This window comes from Myotis brandtii, unplaced genomic scaffold, assembly GCF_000412655.1.
Source record: "Myotis brandtii unplaced genomic scaffold, ASM41265v1 scaffold520, whole genome shotgun sequence".
In the NCBI taxonomy this organism is placed as follows: Eukaryota; Metazoa; Chordata; class Mammalia; order Chiroptera; family Vespertilionidae; genus Myotis; species Myotis brandtii.
In genome coordinates this window covers 1,552,515-1,573,109 of record NW_005369827.1, presented here as the reverse complement: position 1 = coordinate 1,573,109, position 20,595 = coordinate 1,552,515, and the positions used below count along the sequence as shown (strand labels likewise).

Here is a 20,595-nt window from a genome sequence, read left to right as displayed (position 1 = left end):
TAAGTTGAAATTTAGATAAATTCTCAGTGTCAACCTTAGCTACTATGTTTGGTTGTTTAATTTTTCAACCCAAGTTCAGTTACTAACTGATGTCTCTTTTGGCACATATGTATGTTCATATAGAGTCTAAAATGGAGATTTTTAAAATATAAAAATTTCTACTTCTTCATTTCTGTAAGAGAAGTAAATACCATTAATGGCATTCTGTTTCCTCATTTAATCATGATTTTTTTTGTAGTTTTACTTCCAATCAATGCATTAGTGACAACTACTCAAAAGAAACTTAGTAAGTAGTTACTGTTAATCACATGCTTCTGTTTGAGGGCTGTATCTACTTCCCCTTCATAAAAGTGTGTTTTCACAGAAAGGTGTATTTCCAATTTAAAAAATTGTCCGTTTGAGTAATTACAAGGAGTCATGACACTATTATTTTCATTAACACTTCAGATCAAAGTGATTTTCATATAAATTTTTCATAGTTTCACTTGGAGCTCGGGAACTGACGCTTTCAGTGTTGGCATTTCTAAAAGCATACTGTTAATAAGCTGCTCCCTCGCCATGTCTTGGCTTCCCTGTCTGTAAAACGGAGCTGGAGAAATGATGCTTCCCATCGCTGAGGTGTCAGAGGCACATATGCATTTCAAATCAGAAGCCTGGAATCAATCCGGTAGCACTGCAGAGGCACATACACGCATGTTCCCACTACTCAGAGACAGCAGCTGGCAATGTGCTTCTCCTTCCTCCTAATGACTCCATAGCTGTTCACCAAACAGCTCAAGAGATTGAACATTAAGGTCTTTGTTTCACAATGATTCTTTTATTTATTATTCATGGATTAATTTGTGTGTGTGTGTGTGTGAGAGAGAGAGAGAGAGAGAGAGAAACATTGATTTGTTGTTCCACATATTTATGCACTCATTAGTTGATTCTTATATGTGCCCTGACCAGGGATCAAACTTGCAACCTTGGCTTATCAGGACAACGTTGTAACCAATTGAGCTACCTGGCCAGAGCTCACAGTGATTCTTAAGCTAAAATTTCTTATTATGATGTATGGCTCCATGTTGTAACTCAAAAATATTTTACCAATAGTTTGAAATTCTTATCACAAGCAACTATTGAGCCCAGTTTAGTGAATTTCTGTGTGTATTTGCTGGGCAGGGGAGAGAGGTTGAAAGCAAATGCCTTGGATAGACCCCAGAGGTAGCTATCATCTTGTCATGCAAGCAAATGACAACTATGTGAACAAACAAACAAAAAACTGACTACCGGTGTCCAGTATCTCATTTATTACAAGACTGCCTTAAACTTTGTGTATAAGTTTTAATTTTCAAATGTGGACTTAGAGTTTATGTATACCAGAAGCAATTGCTATTTAGGCAACGTTGTGATGAAACAGGAACTTCCATCCATTTTGCAAGTCTGATTGCAAATGACAAGCACAGCCATTGCCAAATCTATAAAGAAGGAAGGGATGCTCTAAGCAACATGGCAGTAGAGTTGTTTGCAGAAAAGCAGATACCTGGGTAAGAAGCCTCTTAGAAGGAGTTAGGAAGGAAAACAAGGGTCTGATTAGAGAAAAGAGATGGTAGTCCTGGGGGTTTTGCACGTGGATGTGGATCTATTGAGGTTGAGAGGAACAAAGGGAAATTACCAAAGATTTGCAGTTCATGATCAAAAGCTTGGAGTGTATGGATGACCAAGGATCATACCGAATTCCCTTCCTAGGGGTAACATGATCCCAGCCATACTTAGGGTAGACATTTCCTCCTAACCACTCTCAGGATGGTTACAGGGAACATGGTTAGCAGGGAGGAGAGCAAAGGGGTGGAGGTGGGAGGTTGTGCATGGTTAATGCTGAGCTCAGTCTGAGAGAGGAAAGGAAGAGAAGGGGCAGAACTTAATGATGGGCTGAAAAGGAGAGAATGGGGCTTAAACAAAGAGATTTATTTTATCAAATCATTTTAAATTGATGATCAAAGTTATATATGCTAAAGTTATATAACAAATGTATGTGTGTATAATGTTAAAATGCAGAAGTGCATAAAAAGGAAAACTTTAAATCACCCATATTCAATACTTTTACTACCCAGAGACAACCACTGTCAATATTTTGTTATATTTTTCTAGTTTTTATTTCCATAGTATCAATTGAGATTATGTGATCCATGCAGTTTTATGTGTATTTTCTTAGTCTTACCTAAAACCTTTATTCAGGACATTAAAATTCTTTATAAATGTAATTTTTAGTAGCTTGTATACCACCATTTATTTAACTATTCCTTTAAGGTCAAGGATTTGGGTAGTTACAGAGTTTTTATTAAAAATTCCAAGATAAACATCTTTGTATGTAAACTTCATTTTTTTAAATTATTTCTTTAGTGTGGATTCTTAAAGACATAATTAGTAAGTGAAGACAGTGAACATTTTCCAGGGCTCTTCATATGTATTAGAAAGTCTCTTTTTAAAAGAATGTTTTTGATCAATTTATACTTACCTTACTGAATAATGAAATTTTAGCATTATTCACTTTAAGTATTTGCGAATTCACCCTGGCCTGTGTGGCTCAGTTGATTGGGTGTCGTCCTGTGCCCTGAAAAGTTGCTGTTTTGATTCCTGGTCAAGGGCACATGCCCAGGTTTGGGGCTCAATCCCCACTAAGGGGCGTGCAGGAGGCAACTGATAGATGTTGGGCTCTCACATCTATTAGTATGTTTGTCTTCTCCCTTCTTCTCTTAAAAAAAAATCAATGAACTATTATTTTAAAAAATATTTGCTAATTTTATTGATTAAAAGTGGAATTGTTTATAATATTTGGCTTTAATATATTTGCTTACCAATGTGAGATTGAACATTTTGTTGGGTTTGAAAGTCATTTGTAATTCCTAAAGAGAGACATTAAAATATAAATACCATACACACACACACACACACACACACATATATATGAGTGTGTGTGTATCATGTATAAATTAATTGGCATTCTTTATGTTATTAGCTAACAGGATATCTAAATCAATGAATAGTATTTATATATATTTTTTTATTGATTTCGGAGAGGAAGGGAGAGGGAGAGAGATAGAAACATCAATGACAGAGAATCATTGATTGGCTGCCTCCTGCACGCCCCCCCCCCCCATTGGGTATGGAGCCCACAACCAGGGCATGTGCCATTTACCGGACTCAGACCTGGGACCCTTCAATTCACAGGCTGATGCTCTATCCACTGAGCCAGACCGGCCGGGGCTAATATGCTTTTTAATGGAGGAATGGAAAGCAAGTAATGTAATTGTGAGGAGTGGACGTACAGGGGCAAGAGAAGAAGGTTCTAGACCTCGGTCGGTGTTGAGGGACAGAGAGAAACAGGGTCAATAACAAAAATTATGCAAAAGCAGGTCATAGTTATGAGGGGGACCGAGTAAGAATAGGGTTATGAAGCCCAAGATGAAAAGAGTATGGACTAGAGAGGCCTGCAGAGTGGAGAATGAGGGAGGGGCCCACTCGTTACATCCCCCAACTCTACTGTCCACGAGACCCTGGGAGCTTCCCAACAGGTTTCCAGGCCGCTCTTATGACGTCTTTGTTTCCCTCAAATTTGGCAGTGTCCAGAGTATGGACCTTTTGTATGATCGCTCCCACCCCAACCCATCCAGTGTGTCTCTTAAATTTGTGTTTTATCCTTTTAATAATGTAAGTTGCTGTGACTATATTTTGGTATTTTGTTGCTTCTTGGCCCTGAAATCAGTTGTCCATAGTGTACACATATTTTTGAGTTAAAGAACAATGAAAGTACCAGAGGAAACCGGAAATGGAGAGACCGCACAATTCATGCACAATCTGTTTAGCAATGAAGTTCAGGACAGAGGGCATTGGTTGCCTAAAACCTACATTTTTAAAAATAACATTTTAATATGCTGCCTGGTGATTAGCAGCACCCCACACTATATGCCTGTTTGTGTGTTTACGCTTTATGACTCAATGCAATGCCATAAAAAAACGTTTTGACGTGGTATTATGGCACCACACTTCTCTCAATGCGCAGGCTGAAAATATTAATCATCCTGGATACTGTCATCATACATGCCATCCATTAAACCAGCTCTGTGAACTCTGCCTTTAAAATGCAACTCAAAGTTAACGTCTCACCAGCCCAGCATTACCACTCTCAGGGAGGCCACCATCGTCCCATCCCCTGGATGACCAGAACAACCTCCCAAACTACCCCTCTGCTTCCTCTTTTGCACGCCTCTGATTTCTTCTCTGCCAGAGTGATCTTAAGAAAAAGAAAATCACATCACGTCACTTCGCTGCTCAGAATCTTCCGATAGCTCAATAGAACCCAGAGTCCTTTTGTATAAGGCCCTCATCTGACCCTCTCCTGCTGCCCTGCCCCTTTCCTGCTGTGTTCTTCAGATACCCCAAGCTACCCCCTGGCGTAGTCTCTCCCTCTTCTGGAATCCTTTTGCTCTGGGTCTCCAAACATCAGGTCCCTACTCAAGAAAGGACTTCCCTGACCACCCCAACCAAAATAGCCCCCAGCCCCCCTCCTAACCCTGCTTTATTCTTCCTCATAGCATTTATCACTCTGCTCCCCCAAAACATATATATTTGCTTGTTTAGTATGTTTCCCCAACATGATGGGAAGGACCTCCTTGTCTCTCTTGGTCAGCACCATCTCCAGGGTCTAGAACAAAGCGACTCATAGTAGGGGATCAGTAACCATCTGTTGAATGATTGAATAGCTCATATAACCAATTCAAAATCGGGTGTCTTGCAAAGTTACTATATGCTCATAGTAAATTAGACTCATTGTGCCTAAACGATTTGCTCCAGTACTATTTTATGTTGTTCTTTTTTTGGAACGCACACTCCTTGCTAATTTTAGCACCCTATTTAAACTGATCAGCCTTCCATGTTTTTAAGTGATGACTTAACCTGTGCTCACAGATCCACAGGAGCCAGTTTTAATTCATTAGATTTTTTTTGCATGGTTTCTACTATTTCCATATTTCTTTTTTTAACCTTTATTGTTGCAAGTATTACATATGTCCCCTTTTCCCCTCAATGACCCCTTCTAGGCCTCCCCCCGCCCCCGTCGCCTCCACCACAGGCCTTCACCATCCATATTATTTTTTAAATTTCTTTAGAATATCTACTTTTATGTTCTCAAAAAGTAAGAGCTTATTTTAGAAAGTAGTAAAATAATATGTTGAACAGATAATTCAAAAAAGTGTTCTTAGTCTTTTAAAGATAACAAAACTTACGCAATACCTTGCCAGCTATTCAAGCCTCTGACAAGATTCCATTTCCTGGTTGATTAAGATATCATACTTATAAAAATATATTACAGTTAAGATTAATACCAATATTGATAATACCTAATTCTTAAAATAAAGAAATTCTTCAGGAAAAAGTGTCATTGTTGTTTTTAATTACAAAGTGAACAGAACAGAAAATTGCATATTTTAAAGTTGTGGGCCTGTGACTGCCCATGGTGGTACCTAAAACTACTGTAAATCAATTGCAGTTCCAGGCTTTTTTTTCCGTAAGCTTTCCACACGGTCACTTGACAATGCTCTCTACCCGACTCCATAGCTCTTCATATCCACACAGCACATGGTGCTTCGTTTTGTCTAGTATTTTATATGTTCTCACTGACATTTAATTGTCTCTCCAAGAACATTATTAGCTCCTCGTTAATAGAGATCACATCAGATCTAGGTCTTGGACTGCGTTTCCCACACACCCTCCCCACACGGCACCCAGAGCTTGAATCTACCTTGGAGTTATTATTGAAAGTACTCAGTAAACACCCACTGGAACGGAAAAGCACTCTACTTGGTAAATCTAGAATGCTAGGGGATTTCTGTGGCCATTTTGTAGAAATTAGTAAAACACCATTTAATTATTAATAATATTTGGCTAAAGCACACACTTCCTGAGCTCTTGTTAACCTCACTGCCCATTCTAAGGAGGGAACATCTGCTGCTATATTATGACTTAATGTAGCTGGCTTTTCTCTAGTGGAACATGGGTTTGAACTTGTACACATCATATATGACTTGTAATAGGTGTCTCCTCTCTCAACCTACATTCAATATTTATTCTGAACTTCCTCTTTTAAAAAGAAAGTCTGTGGAACTACCATAGGATATATAAAGACTGGTAATTGCATAGCTTATCAGACACTACAGTTTGCTATGTTAGAGGGGCAGAAGGAGTCACTATAAAACCTAACAGGCTTCTGAGAAACAATGATGAATGCTGCCTAGAATGGAGGAAGAGTTTGGGGGTGGGTGGGGGAGGGGGATACAAAGAGAATTGTCTTTAGATTTAAACTAGATTTTGTGGCTTTTTAAAGTTATGGTTTCACTCCCCAAGCATTAAAGTTTTTCCTATCTGGCTCCAAAGATACCATCCCAAGCTTTTCCATAAGTACAGAAATGCCTGTCACTAGCAGGGTCAGAGAAGTAAGGTGAAGGGTGGATAGGTAAATAGAGAGACTGGGTGTGGGGAAGAAAGAAAGAGGAGAAGGAGGAAAGAAGGAAGACACGGCACACGCACATTCCTGTTCTCTTTCCCTGCTGCCTTTTCTCCTTCGCTCTTTCACAGCCCAGCATACTACATATTTTACGGATTTATCCATTCAGTGCCTTCTCCCCCACGGGTTTGTAGGGCTCACCAGGGCAGGGATTTTTATCTGTTCTGCTTACTGCTGTCGCCCCCGTACCTAGAACAGTGCCTGGCATTTAAAAGGCACTTGATAATATTGACTGAGTGAATGAAATACACAAATGTTAATTACTATTATAATTTTACTCTTTAAAACAATTGTACCGATTGAGAAGATACAATTTTAAGTTTTAAAACGAAAGCTTTCAGATCTTTTCCTAATGTCCAGATCAGATAAACTCTTCATCCCAGATGTGGCAATTACTTAATTCTTCCTGCTGATACCATTGATGGGGTATTTAACAAATTAATAGACTATGGTGGTTTTAACCATACAGGTTTATGAAATGATATACCGGTTTATAAAAGCAGAGAAAGGCTTTTGGTCTAAAGCAGTGATGGAAGTGGGCAGGTAAAGGGATGTAAACAATGCATATAGCCGCATTGACTACCTTGACATTATTGGTGTTTTTATGAGTTATTTATTTTCTGACTCCCAGCTGGAATAAAACTCCAGAGAGCAGGGATTTTTTATTATTACTATTAATAAATGTTGCCATTTTGAGCGCCTAAAATAGGAAATGGCACAGGGTAGAAATTTACTAATTGTCCTAGAATATTGAATGCTGTGAACGAGATTAAATCCAAACATAAGGAATGGCACAGGGTAGAAATTTACTAATGGTCCTAGAATATTGAATGCTGTGAACGAGATTAAATCCAAACATAAGAAAACAGTGCCTGTCGCTGAGGCCAAGTCCTTGTTATAATTTTGCCATTCTCCTGGTGGGTTCTGTGTGTCATACACATTCTTTAGACTCTCAAATGGATAGCATGCCCTCATCTCTTTGAGCTTACTTTCCTGGTGTGGTTGGTTAGTTTCATGGTCAACCATTATTGCGGACACCATCAGTACAGTTACATGGTTTTAGTGCCAATCTTGGACATCTTTTCAGATGGAGACTGGTAATTTAGTGTGTGTGTGTGTGTGTGTGCATATGTGTGTGTGCGTGTGTGTGTGTGTGTGTGTGTGTGTGTGTGTATACGGAATCTTCCTCTTATGCTGTAGTCATACATTAATACAATAAACAATTTCAGCAAAGGTTTTCAAATTCTAAATAGTGTAAAATCTACTTCTGAAAAAGTATATACTGTTATATAGAAAACAAACACAAATTCACTTGATCTTTACATCAACTCTATCTTAGCCTCTAGGTATTTTAAAACACTAAAAAATATATATAATGCTACTCTTAGTAGGATGTAAAGGTGACCTTACTAATTATTACTTCTGTTTAAAATAGACCACAGAACAGTTTCCTGCTTTCCTATTATGTGTTCACCAGGGCTGCACTTCCTCCTCTCCCAGAAGGTTCTGAGTATTGTTGTTGTTGTTTTTTTCAAATCTACCATAGAGCTTATCTGGTCTCAAACTTATATTTTCCACCTGTATTTTTTCTTTTTCTTTTTCCTACAGCCCCAGACCTCAGATTGGCCTGCTGTCACTCCACTCTAGTGGCTTGTTAAGACAAAAGGTCACTCCTCTAGGGATGACTTAAGCTGTTGTAAGTCAGATCTCTCAGAAGACATGTCCACTATGATGCCGTGGATGTAGTTTTATGCATTTGCCTCCATTGAGGACTATGTAGTAGGAGTCAATGCCAGTGGCAGTGGAAGGAGAGTGACCTTTACTTTTTATGTGTACTTTCCTATATTGTTTGAATTCTTTAGAACTAGTTTCTTACAAAGACCATATCTTTCATCAGAACCTAGCAATTCCGTTTTAAACAATATTTAACACATTTATAGTCTTAGACTTGTTCTGGATTTTGACCCTGTACTAACCCTCTGGCATTTTCTAGTTACTATCGATAGCTTTAGATTATATTATTTGGAAGTAATAAAACTGTCTCTTTAAAAAAAAATAGAGGTAGGTAAATAAATTTAAAACTTTCTTGTTCACTCTGGCCTTTCTACTTCCCCTCCAGGCTACTTCAAATTGCTGTGGTTTATAGAATTTAGGTAGGCTAACAATTACAGAATAACCGCGAAGGGAAAACTGTGAGACCACCGCTTTGAAATCTTTGTTTTAGGAAGAGTTACAGATGGGTTTCTCTCTTTACATGCCACGGAGCTCATTTTATTCCTGGTTCAGAAGGTCTGTACTCCCAGATGTCACATGGCGTTCAGGAGCCGTCCTGAGTCCCCCTGTCCCTCCGATCTCCCCGTTGCCTGGACCCACAGATTCAGCCTCTAGATGAGGTTCCATCTCCTAACTGCCTGAAAAGGGGTGTATTTACTCTGCAAGTCCTTCTGATCGGTTGTCACATACAGACTGTTTTTGTTATCAGTGAATCCTGTCTTAACCACTCCCTTCTTTTTCTTCTTTTTCTCTACTTTTTTTTTTTACCAGTAAATCCATTTCCAGCTTGAAATTGATAAAACAAAATGAGAGTTTGTTTATGCCATATTTTTGCCTGTATCCTTTTTCCTTCCAGGCTTATCATAAACGGGATTGTTGGTAATCATTACGAGGAAAGATAAAGGGGTCCTCAATCCAGATCATTTACCCTAGAATTAATAAGAAAAGAAAAGCAACCTTTGCTAAAACTATAACATTTCTAAGAAGCCATAGTAACATTTTTTGAGAACTTTCTATATGCCAAGAAATTTTCTGAGTGCTTCACGTGAATTCTTTCATTCAATCCCCACAACAACCCTGGGGAAGTAGGAATTACTGTTTTTCTTGTCTGCGCCAAGCGGTACAGGTTGTAGGCACCCATCTTATTCTAGGAAGGTGGATTTTAAACATCATTTGTCTCCTTTTAGTCAGTATTTGTGTTTGAATAAAATATTTCAGTTAAATTTCCTTCTCTGTCTTCTGGGGTCTTTTCTTACAGTAGCATTTCCATGAAGTTTTCTGGCTGCTGTTGAGCATTTTGTATCTGGCAGTTTTAATACCTCCCTTCTTTCCGTACCACCCACTCCAAGCTCATTCCAGGTGCCCTTAGCAAATGACTCCCAAGGTATTTAAGTGGACAAAGCTCACTGACCAATGAGGAGCCAGGTGCCGTATTAGCAGAGTCACGCAGTTCCTGGGATCAGGAGCGAAGGTTGCTTAAGCAAAGCTTTTGTTACTATTAGCCTGCCGCATCCAGATTTCAGGACTGGAAAGGTAGGGGGACGCCTTATTTGCTTAAATTGTATGAGAGGATGAGATGGTTGTGTTTGGTTAAAGTAATTCAGATCAGGTCGAATAAACAAATGATCCGTTTTGTTTGTTTTTAATTGAAGGCCAAAAAAAAAAAAGTGAAGTTTCTGAGAATGTCAAATACTGTACCATTTACCTTCTAGCAGCAAAATAAAAATTCTTAAGTTATGAACTAAAAAAAAAAAAAAAATCAGTTCATCCAACAGCTAAATACACTAAAAGCTAGGTCTTCGCAAAGTCATTATTTCATAAATTGCAGGAATTTATCAATAAGGCTCACACTTGTTTTCTATAATCTTTTCAGAGTCTGTCTCTGTAGAAGAAATCTGTGATTTTAAGATGTGAGATAATGAAAATAAAACAAGTTAATGGAATTAGCATTATGATAATTACTGCATAAAGGTTACCACCAGAATGTTTTCTCTGAGAAAAGTTATGGTGTAAGAAGATGCTTGTATCAATCACTTTTTCAAACCAATAGTAAAGTTTATGAAATGGAATTAGTTACGTGTAGATTATATGCTTTAAAGACTACAAATAAATTTCACTTTCATTATAAAGAGTAGGTTAGTTATATTTTATATGCTATTTGAGATTTGTTCTAATATTGACTTGAAGAAACAAGAAAAATAGAATCAGATTGCTATCGGAAAATGGAGCAATTTTAATAGCACTGGAAGCTAATCCTCCAAAGAAAAACCTTCCTCATTATGAACAAAATGAAAAATCAGTGTTGCAACAAAATGTATACATAAGAAATGTATGTTGTTATTATTGTCAAAAGCCTACATCTAATGCTTACTATTAGAAGGTAAATTTGAGTTCGAAAAAAAGTATAACTGGTTTTCCATTATTGCTTTATCCCAAAGATGGCTTAATATGGGTTGTATTTTATAACAGAAATTAACTAATACATTTGTTTAAAGATATAAGAGATGGTACCATTTGGTAAAATTTTAAAAAGTATTTAGTTAAAATGCTATTTTTGTTTAATTTATAGAGAGAATTTTTTAACGCATATGTCACTAAGTATAAATGCCCAATAATTTAAATTATCTCAGATGCCCCCTTTTCTTATTATTTTTACATACTCGTTTAAAGATTTTTGCATCCGGAAACTTTTTACTTTTATTAGATTTGTTCAAAATGCCGCTTCATGGCAAGTCACTCTCAAGATCTTCCTTGTAGTCTTGCTCTGGCTGACTCCTTGTGGGAGGTGGATGGGATTGACCAATAATCACAGAGTTAACAATTCACAGCAGAGAATCCTTGCTAGCCATCTTCTCCAGCACAAGTAAATGCTGTTTCTCAATTCCAAGCCGAGGGTCAAAGGTTTTAGACTAACTTCACAGATCAGAGGTCAGGCATGAATTGCTGCAATTTGTAGTTCAATTCTGCCGATATGACAGAATTTCTCAGCTATGGTGATTGCTTTTTTTCCACTTCTGCACACAGGCCAGGCCAGGCAGTTAACAGTGTAATTTGTACAAGTCGGCCCTTGGCACCCAAGTTTAATGAGTAACTAGCTGGTGCCTTAGGTTTCACTGGTACAAGGTGCATATTATAAAAAGGGTCAAATGTTAATGCACAAAGACTGAGGGGGGTGGGGAGCGATAGCTCAATAACCACCACCTATGAATCATATGTAAAGGATTAATAATCTGTATTTATTTTTAAAATTCTGTTTCTATAGTGTGCATGTTAGTATGTTCCTTTCCTTGCCACTAAAAGAGGTAGGTAATTTTTTAAAATGTAGCAAGAAAGAGTAGTCTGATTAGAAGTTATTGACTGAGCAGTAGAAAGTGAAATTGCGGGCTCTGTTTACTCCTTTTGTGGGTCTCTGTGATTTCTCAAAAGCTTTCCAAAATGGGACAGGTTTTGCAAGAAGCTGGGGAACAACTTGGATAACCAGGGATTTCTGAATCTATGATATTAATGAGTCTCCGACATTCTCCACTCTTCAACCAAAAAGTTGAACTCCCATATTTCTAACCCAAGTTGAGAATATCTTTTACTGCTTAAAGTTGAATTCTGGGACTCTTGAAAAAAATTCTTGAGTCATAAATAACTCTAAAGCTGCAATATAAATTCATAAAAACTCACCATTTTTGTTACATCACAACTTCTACCCTTCCAGACACGGGTGCAGAAGCAAATAGATTCTTCCATAGAGCAGAATAGCTAACAGCACAGAGTCTGGCCTCAGAACTCCTGGGTTTGAATCCTAGCTTCATCACTTACAATTAAGGGGCCTTAGCCAATGAGCAGCCTCCAGAATGAAAACAACCCTAGAATTTGCTTCATGGGGCTGTGGAAGTGATTTGATAAGACAATGTACGAGAAAAGCTTAGCACAGTGCCTGGTGCATAATAAGCACTCACTGAATGTCAGCTGCTATTAACACTATTAATATCATTAAAGTACTTAGCTTGTGAAGAAGCCTAACCTACCACATACATCAGCCCAACTTGGTTTAGACTTGGTCTTTGTTCTGTTCATTTCATGGGGGACGCTAAATATGGCATATTGGGTAAGTTTTAGGATGCATTCCTTTTGAATATCATGGGGAAGTGTACTTTAAAACTCCTGTTGCAAGTCTAGCACTCTTTTAGATGCTTCTTTTCCCCACTGACTGATTTGCTATTGCACGCAAAAGCTGTAAAAGGAGAGACATCCAAACCATCTGGTTTCCTTGCTGAGTTGTTTTCATTCTGCCCTTCAGTGAGAAACATTTGAGTTTTTAAAAATTCATGAGTGATACCACACCAGTGGGCTAATTTTATCCCTAATGATGTGTATTATACTTACTAGGATTCATGCTTTCTAGAAATGCCAGAAATGAAAATCTTAAAAAGTAATTTTTTTCGTTCTATTTCTTCATTTTATTCCTTGACACATAGAAGTAGCATTTGAATAAAAACATCATTTTTACTACCAATGACAATATAAAAGTTATGTGCTGAGCATTAAAAAGGTAGTATAACATCGCATAGTAATTTAAAAATTAAGCACCTACTGGGTGCTAGGAAGGGCTGTGGAACACAGGGTTTATAGTAGTGAGTCAGAATAGATTTTGCCCTAGTAAAGTTTACAGTTGACTAGAGGGGAACACTATTATACCAATTGTTGTAAGGTTAAGCCATATCAAATTGCCAATAGACTAGCATTTCTTTCCTCCAAAATGGCAATTTCATGTGATTCAACCTAGTGTTATGAGGGATTACATGACGTTACAGGAACGTGTCTCGGGGACTCCAGGGATGATTTCTGAGGTTTAAGGATGAGTGTGAGCTGGGTAGGTGAGGGGGTGCGGGGGGAGTAAGTATGGGGACCAGCACGGGTTTGAAGAGTTGGGAACAGCATGTGCAAGATGAAGTTGACAAAAGGAGCCAAAGTCTTCCTTATAGGACTTACTAAGAATATTGGACTTAATCCTACGTCAGTAGGAATATTGTTTAGAGGTTTGAGCAGGAAGGTGATATGATCAAATTGTGTGTTTTTTAAAAGTCACCTTGCCTGCCATGAGAGCTGCATTGATTGCAGTGGGCAAGAGCGGATGGGACGAAGTCAGCTGGGAGGCTACTGCCGGTATCCAGGCAGAAACTGATGGTTGGCAGTTTACAAGATGCTTTCAAATGTAATTTCATATTTTACCCTTATAACAGTTCTAACACAAGGTGTTGATATCAGCTTCAGTCACATGGCATGCCCAGGGTCAGATGGTGCTGGTGGCAGTGACCCTTGAACTCTGTGGTATGACCCTTGCCCCATGGTCTCCTGGGAGCTTTAGGCCCATGTTCCAATATCTCTGAGTGTGCACAATTGATTTCTCTTAAGAAAGGATTTGCTTATAAGAAACAGAATTCTCATTCCTTAGTGGTGGAGGGGGAGATGAAAGGTTATTCTTAGCCTCGTTTTATGACTGAGAGTTGAGAAGCAAGCAGAACGTAACATGGAACTTGATATTAAATTAGAGCATCTTTTGGGGAAAAAATACATTTATTAATTTTATGTATTTATTTGTACCCTGCCTCATTCCAAAAATGGATTTGAAACAGCTTTCAAAACTACATATGGTATGACAAGAAGGGAAGGTAAAAAATCAGGGTAGGCATATTAAGATGATGCCACAGGTGTCTTAAGTCCAACAAACATTTGCATAATCAACTTTAAGATTCACATGCCCCTCTCCCCCAATAAAAATAAACCAAGCGTCGTGCTCAGAGTAGCTTTTCATTCTACTGGAATCTAGAAAATTTTCCCCATTGGGTCTTCATAAAGACTCTGTCATGTAGTGAGCAACACCCAGACCTGTTTCACAGAATGAGCAAGTGAATGAATTAACCCAATTCATGTCCGGAGACCATTTCCTATTAGTATGCCAAGTTATACGACCTTTGGTAAAAGTTTTCTCCGCAGTAAAGTAAAAAATTTGGACTAGAGCTAGACTTCTCAAAGTGGGTGCCTTGGGGTACCTAATAATGTGACAGGAAGAATGTGAAGCCATAGGACAAAATGGCATATGGGTTTTACTTGAAGATTTTTATGGCAAAACAACATTAAAATTTTTATGAAATACATTTGGAGTTGTCTGGAAACATACAATTGAACCTACGTGTTTCATTTTGGGGAAAATTCCTGTTTCTTGAATAGACATTAGAGGCACATCAATAACCCCCTTTCCTTTATGAAGATATAATACAAAACTATGTAAAACCTATAGTCTTGTTTATATATTAGTAATTTGCTTTCAATTCGTGAGTGTACATGTCCATTACTATGACACTATTTTTTAAAGGAGGACATTTTGCCATTATGCAAAGAGAGACAACTCACAATTCTGCACAAATAATATGTTCCAGGAATGGTGCTTTATAAATATTTTATCTGTTCTCCATACAGTTCTGCAAGGAATTATCTCCACGTTATGGATGCGGAAAGTGAAGCTCAGAAAAGTTAAATAAATGTGTCTGAAGTAACTTAGCTAGTAGATGAATAGTGCAGGCGTCTAAGTTTTATTCTGTTGCCTCAGCAGGGTAGGATTAATTTCAGGAGCAGCTTGTAATTCGCACGTTTATTTTGACTTATCAAACACTGTGATGTTGATCATTAGGTGTTATCCAGGATACAGATGGGGGTGTAGGTTATATACTTCAGCAGTAACTTAACAGCTGTTACTCTATGATTTATTTGAGGGTGTGGTAGTTTCCCCCCCAGTAAATCATTGATAATAAGGATTAAAATCAGCTCCTTGTTTTATTGCATGTGTTGCCATCAAGGCATGAATCCCACTGAATGCTTTGCCAGTCATTGCAATATAAAGACAGTCGGGGCAGAATCATTTTGGAGCTGCTAATGTCTTCAGGGGCCATTTAATCAGCAGGTTCAAACTGTGGTCTCTGTAGTCCCAAAGGCCCTGTGAGGTCCCCTCATGGCTCTGGTGGATGATGGAGCAGAATCGGTGATGAGCTGGAGGGACCTGCCACATCATCCCGCCTCCACTTCAGCCAGCTCCTGCTTTTTCAGTTTTGTTCCTGCATCTAGGCACATGTGTGATGGAAGAAAGGGTGCTATCTCTAAAGAAATAAAACAAAACAAAAGTTAAAAACAAGTTTGAAAACTACTGGTCATCCAACTTCTTATTTTCTTTAAGGGAACAAACTTTGGCTCAAATAGGTGAAATGATTTACCTAAGAACACAGAAAAAGTCATGGCAGAGCTAAAATTAAAACTATCAAACCATCATGTTCTACATTGATATACAATTATATTCATATACAATTATATTGGTCAATAAAGTTGGGAAAATAAAAAAAGCATAAAAAAACTAGTCCTCTAGTTCCCAGTCTGGTGCTGCAGCCACCGTGCCCTATTGAATCTTATGCAGCTCAAGGAGGGCTCTCAGTTGTTGGGAGGGAACATTCTTAACGTTGGGCTGATTATGTATCCAGATGTAAAATAAAGGTAAAAGTTTTGTGCTTAGGGTATATTTTAATGTCTCACCCGAAATACCCTTCTCTTGAACTTAAGTCTCCTAAATTTGAATATTTTCTGTATCATGACTTTAAAGTCTCTTATCTTAGGATCCCAAATCCTGTGGGATTCTCCATGCAAAGAACATTGTCAGCAGCGTCTCAACTACACATTTAGGGCAGAAAACCAAGTCACTTTCACAGCAACTCTCATCAGTTGGCAGTGATGGTGGTTGTTGTTTCAGTGGTTCTGAGATCCTCCCTGGATTCACAGGATAGAGTGTGATGATCTATCAGTGATGAGTAGCAGAGCCCCCCAAATGAGGAGGGGCAGCCCATGAGCTAGATTTATCAGCCCTGTAAAGTGAACCACCTCACTTATTAAGGGTCTATAAGCATACAATATAGACTATATCTATATTCCTTCCTAAACATATATTGTTCATCTTGAAGTCATGAGTGCTCTAAAGAAGGGAGAGGGGGAAATACAAGAAATGGAAGAAATTGGTCATCTTCTTATTATGATCCCGTTCAAGGACAGGAAGAAGGAAAGGGGTTGCATTTCTTGGTTTGTAGCTAACATGATAGAGAAATGATAGTCCATTTTCCTTTGAAAGAAAATGGCCCCAAATTTGTAATGCATGTATGAAAATTATATTGAAATAGAAAACATTTCTAGCAATTTTTTTTTTACCCATAGGATTTGCTTCAAAGGGCACTCCAAAAATTGAACTGAGAAATCCCAAGCAAGCTGCCTGAATTTCCCTGTAAATTCTTGGTCTACATCCTGTAAAGGACCAGACAAGTCAAATTGGTGGTTTTTTGGTGAGTACACCTGCTGGTATCCTTTTCTTCTTAAGGAAAACCATACTTTTTCATTCCTATCAATGAGGTATCTGCTGCTTAGACAATGTGCACCTGGTGTGTAATTTTGTGGCAACACGAGTGGCTATACACAGTAAGTTATTTTGAACCCACAATATAAATCCTTATTTCTCTGTTTAGTTTACATCTTGGTGGCCTAGGAGGAAAAAACTACTGCTGCTGTATGCATGTGTGAGCATCTTAGGAGAGATGAGGAACAATTATGTATTGCTTATAATTTGTCTTTTACACCCACAAATAGAGATCAAGGGTATGTCAGTCAGCATTGTCTTCAAAAGGGTTGGACACAAGGAAGGGCCTTGGTACAAGCTACAGAAGATGATTGTATTTTCTTGAACAATTCTCACGCCTTTTCTCATTTGTTACTTCACCTGTCAGATGATGTCAAAGTAACTATCAGAACTGCTAACTCATGGCAATCCAATTACAACATATGGAAATACACTTCCACAACTATATAATTCACTACAGATAGGAGGCATTATTATTCTGTGGGTGATAATTTTATGTACGCTACGGCAGGGATGGGAAACAAAAGAAAGTGGTAACTGGTATCATCTTCACCTGGAGCCTTGCACAGCCAGCCCTCCCCAGTCGCAGCCACAGCCCTCACATAGATCTGGAAGGTAGAGGCCATAGATCCTTGTATGTCAGGGAGGAGTCCTGGTGACACTTATGTGCCCAACAACTCCTCACGCCCCCAACGCAACCCAAAGTCCCTTCTCATATCCTCTAGGCTGGGATCTGGACTGAATTCAGGGACTTGGAGAGCCAATTTTTTTTTAATTATAATTTTTTCTTTTTATAAAAGCATATTTATTAAAGGAAACCTGGAAAATAAAGAAAAATATAAAATTACTTAAAATCCCACATTCCAAAGAAACCACAATTAACATTATGGTAAATTTATTCCTTTTTTGTTTTTTTTTTAACTATTTCATATATATTCTAAAATATGATTTTACAAGGTAAACATAGTTGAGAACATGAAATTAATATTCTAGTCTACAACTATGCCATAATTTATTTAGCCATTTTCATACATTATGTTGCTATATCACATAAATATATACTATTACGTTCATTACATTATGTTACAAATACCACTGTAGTGAACCAATTTGACTATGCATTTTACTTGTGTCTCTGATGATTTTCTTGGGGTAAATTTCCCTAAATGGAATTTTAAAAGGCTAATGAGAATGAACACTGTAAAGCTCTTGATATATTCAAACTGTCCTCCAGAGATGAGCAGCCCATTACCTATTACACTTGTCCTCCCACTACATATGACTGTTCATTCCACTGCACGCATGTAATGATTGAGATCTATCATTTTAAGGTTTAAAATCATAAATATTTCTACAGAAGTTCAGGAAACAAAAGCCTGTTCCCTTCCCTGGCACACCCCAGCCTTAACCAATATCAGGACTCTAAAGTAGAAGACAGTGTCATTTGATTGACATTGTACGTCAGCATCAATCTCTCAGATCTGTTTATAGGGAAAAGCATATGCGAGGCTTGCATTTATTCATCAGTGGGTATTATAACCACTTTTGTTCATTTCTATACTATGTGCTTCAGGGGAACAAAAGAACGTCTTTTCATTGTCTATGAGAAGCTTAATTCAGTTGGGAGTCCAAACAGCCAACTTAAAAATACTTACCCTTGGGTAGGTCACTTACATTCTCAAGGTCTGTTTCTTCTTTTAAATGAGAGACTCAATTTGTCTCTATCTAAAGAGTATCTGAAGGGTTTATTAGTAAACAGATGTGCGTACAATTAAGGCCATTCATTATCTAGATGTCTAAACTTAACTGTGAACACCATAATGTGTTTTGTCACTTCTCGGGCAATGGACGCACATCAGTTTAGGAGAGAGTTTCCCTAGGAACATTTTTCAGTATGGCCTCTAAGGTTTCCTCTAGCTCTAACATCTGTAATTCATAAATAACAGATAAACTACCAAAGGATGAGAACCCCAAAGCAAAGGAATGGCCAGTGGGCTAATTTGACTATGCATTTTACTTGTGTCTCTGATGATTTTCTTGGGGTAAATTTCCCTAAATGGAATTTTAAAAGGCTAATGAGAATGAACACTGTAAAGCTCTTGATATATTCAAACTGTCCTCCAGAGATGAGCAGCCCATTACCTATTACACTTGTCCTCCCACTACATATGACTGTTCATTCCACTGCACGCATGTAATGATTGAGATCTATCATTTTAAGGTTTAAAATCATAAATATTTCTACAGAAGTTCAGGAAACAAAAGCCTGTTCCCTCCCCTGGCACACCCCAGCCTTAACCAATATCAGGACTCTAAAGTAGAAGACAGTGTCATTTGATTGACATTGTTCGTCAGCATCAATCTCTCAGATCTGTTTATAGGGAAAAGCATATGCGAGGCTTGCATTTATTCAGTGGGTATTATCACCACTTTTGTTCATTTCTATACTATGTGCTTCAGGGGAACAAAAGAACATCTTTTCATTGTCTATGAGAAGCTTAATTCAGTTGCGAGTCCAAACAGCCAACTTAAAAATACTTACCCTTGGGTAGGTCACTTACATTCTCAAGGCCTGTTTCTTCTTTTAAATGAGAGACTCAGTTTGTCTCTATCTAAAGAGTATCTGAAGGGGTTATTAGTAAACAGATGTGTGTACAATTAAGGCCATTCATTATCTGGATGTCTAAACTTAACTGTGAACACCATAACGTGTTTTGTCACTTCTCGGGCAATGGACACACATCAGTTTAGGAGAGAGTTTCCCTAGGAAAATTTTTCAGTATGGCCTCTAAGGTTTCCTCTAGCTCTAACATCTGTAATTCATAAATAACAGATAAATTACCAAAGGATGAGAACCCCAAAGCAACGGAATGGCCAGTGGGCTTCACAGAAAGGCTTGTAGAATCATGACCAGAATTTTAAAGGTGATAGAGTCTACGGTTCTGTCTAATCTTCATCCTCATCCTGGTACCTATTGCCTCCCCACCCCCACCCCAACACACATTCACTAAAAGTCTACATTTGAAACACACCAAACATGTTTAAAGGGTAAATAAGCTTGTGAGCCCTGGCCAAATAGTTCAGTTGGTTACAATGTCGTTCCAGTATGCCAAGGTGGCAGGTTTGATCCCTGGTCAGGGCACATATAAGAATCAACCAATGAATGCATAGATAAGTGGGACAACAAGTCAATATCTCTCTCTCACCTCCCCCCTCTTCTCTCTCAGAAAAAAAAAATAATAATTGCATGAATATTTAGCTATTCTTCACCACCTTCACCTGCCAGAAATGTTAAAATTGTGTGACTACACTACTGAGCTATACTGAGCAATTTCAGGGAGACTAGGTCAAACTTTGTGAGAAATTCTGCCACCTGCCAACTAATCTTTCTCTCTGAGGTAGATTGTCCCTTGCATATTAGCATAGAGTACATACTTCATAAATATTTTTTGGATTCCTCTCTACTCAGATTTTTTTTGCCACTTTGTAATACCGGTTTGGCTTTGTGCTTTAAAAAATATGTATTTACATATGTTTGGACAACTTCCAAAACCTAAAAGCATGAAGGAATTGTAATAGTTCCCCAACTGGCTGTAATCTCAATCTTCAAACAACACAGACACTTTTTGACTATATTTCACACAGTTAAAAAGTCTCATTTGCTAATATATTGGCCATTTGTCTTGCTTTGCAATTTGAATTGCAAACATGAAGAAAAAGCTGTATAACCTATAACATCATTTTTCTAATTGATTTTCCCATCTTGTAAAAATCTGCATTTTTTTTTATTTCATACTAGAGGCCCGATGCATGATATTCGTGCAAGAGTAGGCCTTCCTTCCCC

At 38.0% G+C, this 20,595-nt stretch overlaps 1 long non-coding RNA gene across 1 annotated transcript in view; it reads left to right on the top strand.

Moving 5' to 3' along the window:
* The window catches only part of LOC102259432, a 40,695-nt gene extending 24,040 nt beyond the window's left edge, over positions 1–16,655 (top strand). The window contains exon 2 of the long non-coding RNA XR_001364251.1: positions 16,556–16,655. This is a non-coding gene — a long non-coding RNA (uncharacterized LOC102259432). The remainder of the gene's footprint in view (positions 1–16,555) is intronic.
* The last annotated feature ends 3,940 nt before the right edge of the window (positions 16,656–20,595 follow it).